This window comes from Peromyscus eremicus, chromosome 6 (assembly GCF_949786415.1).
Source record: "Peromyscus eremicus chromosome 6, PerEre_H2_v1, whole genome shotgun sequence".
Lineage (NCBI taxonomy): Eukaryota > Metazoa > Chordata > Mammalia > Rodentia > Cricetidae > Peromyscus > Peromyscus eremicus.
The window spans coordinates 91,654,522-91,663,489 of record NC_081421.1 but is presented as its reverse complement, the minus strand read 5'-3'; the positions used below and the strand labels follow the sequence as shown (position 1 = coordinate 91,663,489).

Sequence of the window (8,968 nt, the reverse complement as noted above, 5' to 3'; positions counted from 1 at the left end):
CATCTCTTCTCATTCTTTCACTCTAAGGCTGTGTTTGTCTTTGCTAGTTAGGTACATTTCTTGCAGGCAACAAATAGATTGGTCTTCATTTTTAATCTAGCCTACTAGCTTGTATATTTTGATTGGAAAGTTGAGACTATTATCATTTAGAGCTATTGAAGATAGGTAGCCATTCTCTTGTTTTCTTAACTCTCTAATGTTTGGTATTTTCCTGATCCTCAGTTTCTTGCTTTTCTATTGTGTTTTTCCCTTTCTGCGACCTCGCGGATATATATATATATATATATATATATATATATATATATATATATATATATATATAATTATTTTTGTTGTTGTTAAGCTTCAAAACAACAGCACATCTTCAGTTCATTTAGAAATCAGCATCCAAGGTAAAAGAATTCTCTGTTGTAATCAGCCTCCCTCCCATCCCCCGAGAGTCACCTGCTTTCTTCCCAAAGAAGTTACTCTCCCCTTCCCTGGATGTATTCTCTGAGAAGTCAAACGGATTTTCTACTCTGAAAACTCAGTTAAAATCCAGACCCAGCAGAAGCAAGGCTGCCATGGATTCAGTGTGCGGCTTCATTAAAAACCAATTCATCCCAGTGAGCTTCACAGCAAAGGCGTCCAGGAGGAACCTCTGCTCCATTCGAACAGCACTGATAATTATTCCTTTTACTCTCTGCTCTGATGCTTTGTGTACCAGGTGTTTGGACATCAGGCAGCTAAAGTCACAGTGCAAACCTTAGTCTCTGCTAATAAGCTCATTGGAAAATATGCGGCTGGGCACCCGTCCTTGTTTCTTGAGCCAGAACACTGATATGAAAGAACCAGAAGAGAAGATTCCTTTCACAGTGGCAAGGGCTACCACATGTTCTCCATAGCCTCATCTTCAATTGCTTGTTTTCCCTTCTAGTTCTTTCATGTCCCCCAACCAAGTACAGTCTGTCTTCTTCTCACACAAGGCTCCATTTAAATGGCATTGAAGAGAAATTCCCTTTCTTTAGAGTCTTTATTGTGTTAGTGATGAGACTATCCATTTCTGAAAGTACGTTTTCTATGGCAGATTTGAAGCCATCAAAACAGTAAGCTTTTATATTAAAACTTCTTGGCTAAATCACCTCACTGAATTTTCATTTATTCTACCATCACTGACTGCAAAGAAAGCCAGAACATGAGATATGTTAAAATTTGTCTCATAAAACAGGTAATTTTATATTAATCTTTTCTTCAAAATTGTCATGGCTGCTCTTGTGCACCAATGAATAGAGTATTATTTTGGGTCAAAAAAAACCTAAAAGCCAATATTACCTCAGGCCTGATGTACAAAAAGAACTACATGTAGGAAAGTCAATAACATTAGAAGGTTCATCCAATCATGGTGATTTGCAAAGAGGCATCAATAACTTTCAGGGTGTGAACTGAACTGAATAAGGTAACATATCATCACAAGAGAGCGTAGCAGAGCAAGCTGCTCCTATAATGATGGCAAGAAAACAGAGATAGAGTGAGAAAGAGATCGGGTCCCACCATTCTCTTGGACACACACCCTAAAACCTAAAATCTCATACTAGGCTCTATTGTTACAGTCTCATCATCTGACAGTGCCAAGCTGAGGATGAAACATCTGAGCCTATGGGAACATCCTACACAAATAGAGTAATATAATCCTACTCTTCTCCCTGTGACTCTTGGGAGATGAGGACCCAGAAAGAAATATGGTTAAATAAGATCACAAGGCTAAGACCCCATAAGAAGAAGAGATGTCTCAAGTGTTGGGGTATAGCTATTTCCTCCAAATTGAAACATTTCTTCTTGAAGGGAAGAGAGAGACTTACAAGACTCGGGAAGTAAACACAACTCTGACATCTCAGAAAGTTCCTGAAATTCATGAGACTCACAAGGCCTCTTCCCAAGATTATAAAAGCAGTCACAATTTCTGAAGAAAGGAAACTCCCTCAGCCAAGAGTCATGAACAGTCATGTCGAGAGCTACAGAATGCAGTTTTCATGAATCATCACTCATGCTGGAATTGGCTTTATCATGGTGCTGCTGCCTTGAATCACCCATGGTTCTCTAAGTAAGCCTTCAAATATACACTTATAAGTAACCCTAAAAAAACTCAATGGTTCACTAGGCTAAAATCATTTCTTTGGTCTGTCCTTAGTGCCATATCTGGGGTAAATAGACATTTGTTAATATACAGCAGTAAAAGTCATATAACAAACATAATGAAAGGTCACATGAGGACAGGAAAAAAAGAATGGTGGCATCTGAATACTATGAAGAGAAGAGATGCTAGCACCTTAACTCGGGTCTTCAAGCCCCTGAACTGAGAGATATGTCCTTTGATCTACCTGTCCAGCAATATTTTGTTTTGGCTGTGGAAGCAGACTAATCTCTGCTCTCCCTTGCTTCATTTCTTCCTTCCTTTCTTCTATCCTTCCTTCATTCTCTTAAAAAAAACTATTCTTATTTAGACATTTGTTTATTCTCTTTCATCTCTCCTTTTCCACTTCCTTCCTTTCCTTTAAAAAAAACAACTTTATTGGTTTTTATATTTGGGGAAAATATGTGTATGTGGGTTTTTTTTAAATAGTTAACTATATGCCTGTGTTGTTTGTTAACATAAATGCTATTGTATGTTAAAAAAATTTCATTCTGTCTTGCTTTTTTATCACTGCACATAAGATTTTACATATCTATCAAGATTAATGAGAATATGTGTCTACACATTAGTCTTGAGTGATATGCCTGTCTGTAGCATGCAGCCACAACACTCATGTAACCCTTCCTTCAGCAAAAGAAAACTGGGTTGTTTCCAGTGTCTCTCCACCACCACAATGATTTAAGAAACAGCCCCATTCATTTTCAACTACCATTTTGTATAGAGTGGAATCTCAGTAATAATGGATACTTTTATTTTTGTTAGGTATTAGCAAAATGCTTCTGAATTGTTACATTCTTCTATAATCTAACCAGCCAAGCCAGAGTATACCCATAACCTCTCCTTCCGCCAGCATTTATTAGCCACTGTTTTATCCATCTGACAGGTCTTTGGGGATACATCATTGTTACTTTAATTTGCATTTATCTAATTACTAATGATTTTGAGCATCTCTTTGAAAGTTTATTAGTCCTTTGAGTTTCCTCTTCTATGAATTTCCTTTACATACATCTTTGGACTATTTTTCTCCTGGGGTTCATATCCACTTCTTGTTTATTTGTTGGAGACCCATATATATTCTAGATATGGGTCTCAATGGTGCTAAATATTGAATAAAAATCTTCAATGTATTGTAATCAATTACAGTCATTGTCTATATCGTGATTCTATGGTGTTATGCTTTTCCACAATTAGAAAACTATTCTTCTTGTGTTGTTTTGTTAGCTTTATGGTTTTCACATTTAGATACATAAGCCATATGGAGTCTTCTTTATAGCATTATCTGTTTTATTTTTATGTTCTAACAACAACTAGGAAATAAATTGTCTGCTTCCCATAATATCTTGGGCCCTTTCACTATTTATCAACTGTTCAAGTGCATACATGGTCAAACATATATATGGATGTATGTATCTTTATAAAAGTCTCTAGACTTCTATGATTTATTTTTATATCAGATTATATAACTCCAGATGTAGCATATGACAATATCTAATAAAATAAGTATCCTCTAAGATTCTTTTAAAATAAATTTTACTTCCCATCAGCACTCAAATTTTGAAATGATTTGAATGCATTCCTTTCTTGTTAAGTTTGTTCTAGGAATTACCTAGATTTTGTTTCTAAAATGACTAATGCTTCACTTATACTACAATTTAGATTATTTATCATGTATTAAAACATTAATTATTACTTCGTTATTACTTTTTATGTGTTAGTTGTATATTTGGCTTTCATTGAATTTCAATTTCTCAAATGTAGGGAATGTTTTTTTTTTATTCCAGGCATGGTGGCTATACCTGTACTCCCAGCATGGGAGAATTTATCATGGATCCAAGGCCAACCTTGGCAATATCCTGAACTCTAGGTCCTCCTGAAGGATAGAATAAGATAAAGGAGGAGGAAGAGGAGGAGGAGGACGAGGAGGAGGAGGAGGAGAAGGAGGAGGAGGAGGAGGAGGAGGAGGAGGAGGAGGAAGAAGAAGAAGAAGAAGAAGAAGAAGAAGAAGAAGAAGAAGAAGAAGAAGAAGAAGAGGAAAGCATGCTCACATGCTCTGTTAGTCTTAATGCATTTTCCCAGGCCAAGAACTCATGTCATATGTAATCTGCTCATTTGTGTTGCCTGTATATCTGAATTCTTTTTCTGAGCATGTAACATTGCCTAGAGTTACTGTTCAATAGGAAATTATAGACGGTTTCAAAGGACATCTTTGTGTTTGTTGTCCCTTAGGAATGGCTCAGAAACTTATTCATTAAGTATGATAAGTACTTCATAACGTATCAGAGTATTGATCTAGATTAATTTTCTGAGATATTATTATGGAATAAATAGAATCTTGGCAATGTCAAATGTGTTTTTATCATTTATGTGCCATAGCAGCCTTCCTCATTTCACTTCTTAATTTCATTGCTAATGAATTTCCTATCATTGAGGCAACTTTCTATTTCAGAAGCTTAATTTAATATGACTTAGTGAAATTCAACATAACCAATAAACTCAATTTATTGATATGTGTTATGTTTATAATCTTCTACAATTTTGATAAGTTTTGCTTTTATATTTTATTAGGGTGGTTAATCAAACTGAATCAATAAGTTAAATTGCATCATAAAGTGTTTCAGGTTTAATCATAAAAACATTCAGACTTCATTTATTTCTGGGAATACTATTGACCACTTCCAAAACTTTAATGAACTAAGTTCTCCATTCATTAAAGCAATTTACTAAATGATATTTTGTTCTACAATTACCCATTTACCAGATTCTCACATCTAGGTCCTAAATCATAGCTTGGATTTGTTGGATGAAATCTTCCAATGCTGTGATTTGATTGAAAATGCCCTTAATAGGCTCAAGTGTTTGAATACTTGATCCCCAGGTGCCAGAATTGTTTGGGAAGAATTAGGAGGTATGGACTTTGCAAGAGATGTGTCTCTGGAGGTGAGCCCTGTGGTTTCAAGGCATCCCCAGGGTTCTCTGTGCCTTCACTTGAGGATAAAGATGTGAGCTCTCAGCTGTTCCTGCCACTGGGCCTCTGCTGCTCCATCATGAACTCTAACCCTCTGGAACCACAAGCCCAATTAAACATCCTCTTTTGTAAGACGTCTTAGACCTTGTGTTTTGTCACAATGATAGAAAAGAAACTACTGCATGTGCCTTTTATAAGCTCTCCCCTTGTTCTAGAATTATGTACTGAATTTCTGTACATAATTTGTACTACATTTCTGATTTGAAAATCTGGAATGGTTTCTCTTTGTAAATACTTATTTAAATTTTAAGAACCAGCCCTGCATTTATGTTCCTACTCTCCAAATTCTTTTCTGTATTTGCCCCCTACAGCTTTTACTTTATTATTTTTTCTCTTTGTTTTTATAGTATTTTTTTTAAGATTTATTTATTATGTATACATTGCAGAACACCAGAAGAGGGCACCAGATCTCATTATAGATGGTTGTGAGCCAACATGTGGTTGCTGGGAATTGAACTCAGGACCTCTGGAAGAGCAGCCAGTGCTCTTAACCTCTGAGCCATCTTGCCAGCCCTGTTTTTATAGTATTTTTTAAGTTTTATGAATTAAATGTTTAAATAAAATGTTTTCATTCATTCATTCTTACTTAATAATGAATGAACTGAAATTGGTAGATACCTATAACTACAGTTCTGACTGGACCCCATGTTTTGATATGTGTCTCCTTTTCAATACCCCTATGTCCTAAGCATCAAATCTGCAGCTCTGATTCCCAATTCAACCCAGCAGTTATCTAGAAAAAATTACATTGGCTTTGAATTCTCACATGAGTGGAGCAAGTTCTTCTACATGATTATAATTAACTTCTTGCAGCGTGGTGAGACAATAAACCACATACACATTTTTCTCTTTTTTTCTATGTTGCATTTTATTTAAGATTTTCTAGTACACTTTGAAATTTAAAAGATATCAGTTGCCTCTATGCAAAAGAATATTATCTGTGTTTCCAGAAACAAAATATTAATCAAATCTGGGAAATCATCTGTTTTGAAACCATTTTAATTCTCTACACAATTATTTGCCTTTTGCTGTTAATATTTCAGACAGAGAGAGCTATTTCTAAAACACCACAGTGCTGGCCAGCTTTAAGTCACTGCTGTTATTTTTCAATATGAGATTACTGTTTACTTCATTTAAGGCTGTTTTCCATTAAGATCTACTAAGTGGCAGTATTTCTGTTTTCATTTACTTTTAAGGTTATCACCTTTCCTACTACTTTTAAATTTTCTGAGTTGCTTGAGGTACAAAGACAGCACTCTTGTAGCTGATGTAGAATTCTGATATTGTTCTATTTTCATTTGAAGTTGACCTATTTATAAATAAGGGAATTCAGATATGCCCCATTCGTTGTGTAATTGTGATGGCTAGTCTTAATTATAATGTAGTGTTACACTTTGGACCTTTTCTGATTCCTTGCTGTTTTATTTTATACTTCTTTTTATTCTTCTCTTTTCATTAGGTTTATTGGAAACATTATTCTGTAAAATGAGACTATAATATCTTCATCACAAATGCATTATGAGGTTTTAATTACCTACTATGAAGAAAGCATACTGAACAGTATCTGCTGCACTAAATATGCGCAGGATGTACTTGTCATTTTTCTTAATTTACCATCCATCATCATCACCATCATAGCTACTGTTTGGAGAAAATTCATAGACCTGCTCAACTTCGAGTCTTCTCTAAGTGTCTGATGAGATGACCATGAAAGTTGTTAAATTTCCCAATAATGTGCCTAGCTGTTCGAGTTCACCTCATATGGGAAGGTCTTTAATTCTACACATTTCCTTCTGAAGTCTCAAAATGTCACCATGATTTTGGCCTTAATCGATGTTTTCCTTTTGTTTCCTTTTGCAAGATGATAAAACAACCACTTGTTAGAACAGGGTCCTTTTCTCTGAACACACCGTTTTCCCTCCTCTAAGGTTCCAAGGCCACCCCAGACTACTGTCCTCATCTGCCTTATTTTTCTTGAGGCTTCTGGTGCACTTCTGCATCTTCTTAGTTGTGTGCATGAGATGCCTCCTATCCTAGCTCCTGCTGCTTATCCCCTCTTTCATATTTTATTTCCATATAGCCCTTGCTCTTTAGAATTTTATGAGGTGTACAAAGTTGATGGCATGCATCTATTTCTGCTTCATTTAAGACTGTTTAATTTTTTTTCCATCTACTCTTAAGTACTCTGTTTTTCATATTCTTTATGGAAAAAGGCTCACAGCCCCTTATTATTATGTATCCTTGAGTGAAACGTTGATGCTGCTTCTGCTGTATTTGCCTAGGAAAAGAAGCACAGATGCTTTTCCAGTCCCCATTTATCTCCATGGCTAGTAATCATTTTCCAGACCTCGGGCTACAAGGCAGATGGAAGCAGCGCCCATTAGGATCTGATTTCCAGAGGAACGGTGAGACAGAGCACATGCCCATCTCTAAGCAGATGGACAGCAGAGCCGCGGCAGTTCACAGACCCTATTTTCTGCTTTTCTTCTTCTCTGTACTATACACCCTGAAGCACTATTCAAGCCCCTTTTCTGTGGCATCTTTGGAGCAGTGGAAGGTCACTGGTGTTCAGCAAGAACCCATCCCTTACTGTACTCCAGTTTAGGGTGGCCCTGTACATAAACCTTGAAACCCCCAGTCTAGCCACAGCCAAGAGCACCAGCTTTAGAGGAAAAAGAATTTGAGGAAAGTGTTTCCATCTCCCCCATGGGTCATGCCACAGAGTAGGTGTCATTTGGCCTCATCAGCTCTTCACTCTTTCTCAGAATACTTTGTAACCATATCATAGAGGGGAGCTGTGTCATCAACCCACTGTGACTCCTTTCTACTGCATTTCAACTCTATCACGGTTCAAACTCCTGATAGGGAATATCATGGATCCATGATCTTCAGAACAAATGAAGTTTTTCCTGATTTTTTTTTTGAGAGGGAGATCATTTGAATAGGCTTCTCAGCTGGAAGTAAGAGGGCAGGTAGAGTGAAAGCCTCATGCTCTGGCTTTGGTTGTCACAGAGTCTAACAGCACAGATACTCAAATATCTACTGCCTCTGTTGCAAACATCTAGAAGTTCCTGACAGCCATCTAGGAAATGTATAATGATCAGAATCCATACCCCTGAAATCTACAGTTACATTACAGAGATCATCTTGTTCCAAATACAAAAAGTACAGCTATCTTAAGAGTACTTAGGAAACTTAAGAATAAATCTCACGAAAGGATACAGCAAAACAAGTAGCGTGGCACTGGAGAGTTTTGCCTGGTAGTCGTGACAAACAAGCCTGGGGTTTAGGTCTGTTCACGGGAAGATGTGGGAAGATTCTGCAGCCTCTTTTTGCACAGAGATTGAAAATGGCCAAGAATGCCAGATGGGAGTCAATATCGGCTCTGCTCCATCACTCAGTAAAGATACCAATAAGGAGTGTGAGGCCACCACACACTTCTTGGGATGAGAATGAGTCCACAGATGGCATCCCCAGAAGCTGCAGCTGAATACACATACATGGCCTCTGTAAGGAGCTGACTTTGAATTAACAATATCAAAGCAGTCTCACTGCACAGCACAAGCCTTTGTAACAAATACTTTGAGGAATTCTTGTGAGTTCCACCTTACGACTCACTCACTTCAAAGATTCAAAGATTTTGCTTGTTCTATGGACACTTTTTTGTTTGTTTGTTTGTTTTTTGAGACAGGGTTTCTCTGTAGCTTTGGAGCCTGTCCTGAAACTCACTCTGTAGATCATGCTGGCCTCGAACTCACAGAGATCTCCCTGTC

General features: G+C 37.0%; 1 pseudogene; it reads right to left on the bottom strand.

Annotated features, from left to right (window-relative positions):
* Window positions 1-373: 373 nt before the first annotated feature.
* LOC131913853 (ribonucleoside-diphosphate reductase subunit M2-like) overlaps window positions 374-8,968 on the bottom strand; it is a 31,173-nt pseudogene continuing 22,578 nt past the window's right edge.